This window comes from Morus notabilis, unplaced genomic scaffold (assembly GCF_000414095.1).
Source record: "Morus notabilis unplaced genomic scaffold, ASM41409v2 Scaffold508, whole genome shotgun sequence".
NCBI classification, from domain to species: Eukaryota; Viridiplantae; Streptophyta; class Magnoliopsida; order Rosales; family Moraceae; genus Morus; species Morus notabilis.
The window spans coordinates 569,252-569,480 of NW_010361936.1; positions in this window are offsets into that span (position 1 = coordinate 569,252).

A 229-nucleotide genomic window follows, 5' to 3' on the forward strand; every position below is an offset into this window, starting at 1 on the left:
ATCACTAGCTACCACATACTCGGCTTCCATCATTGAGTCAGAAGTGCAAGTTTGCTTGACACTCCTCCAAACGACGGAACCACCTCCCAGAGTAAACACAGAACCCGAAGTCGATTTCCTAGAATCCAAACAGGATTGAAAATCTGAATCTGTATATCCTAGAGGTGCCAAATCCTCCCCGGAATATACCAGCATATAGTTTCTAGTCCTCCGAAGATACTTGAATACA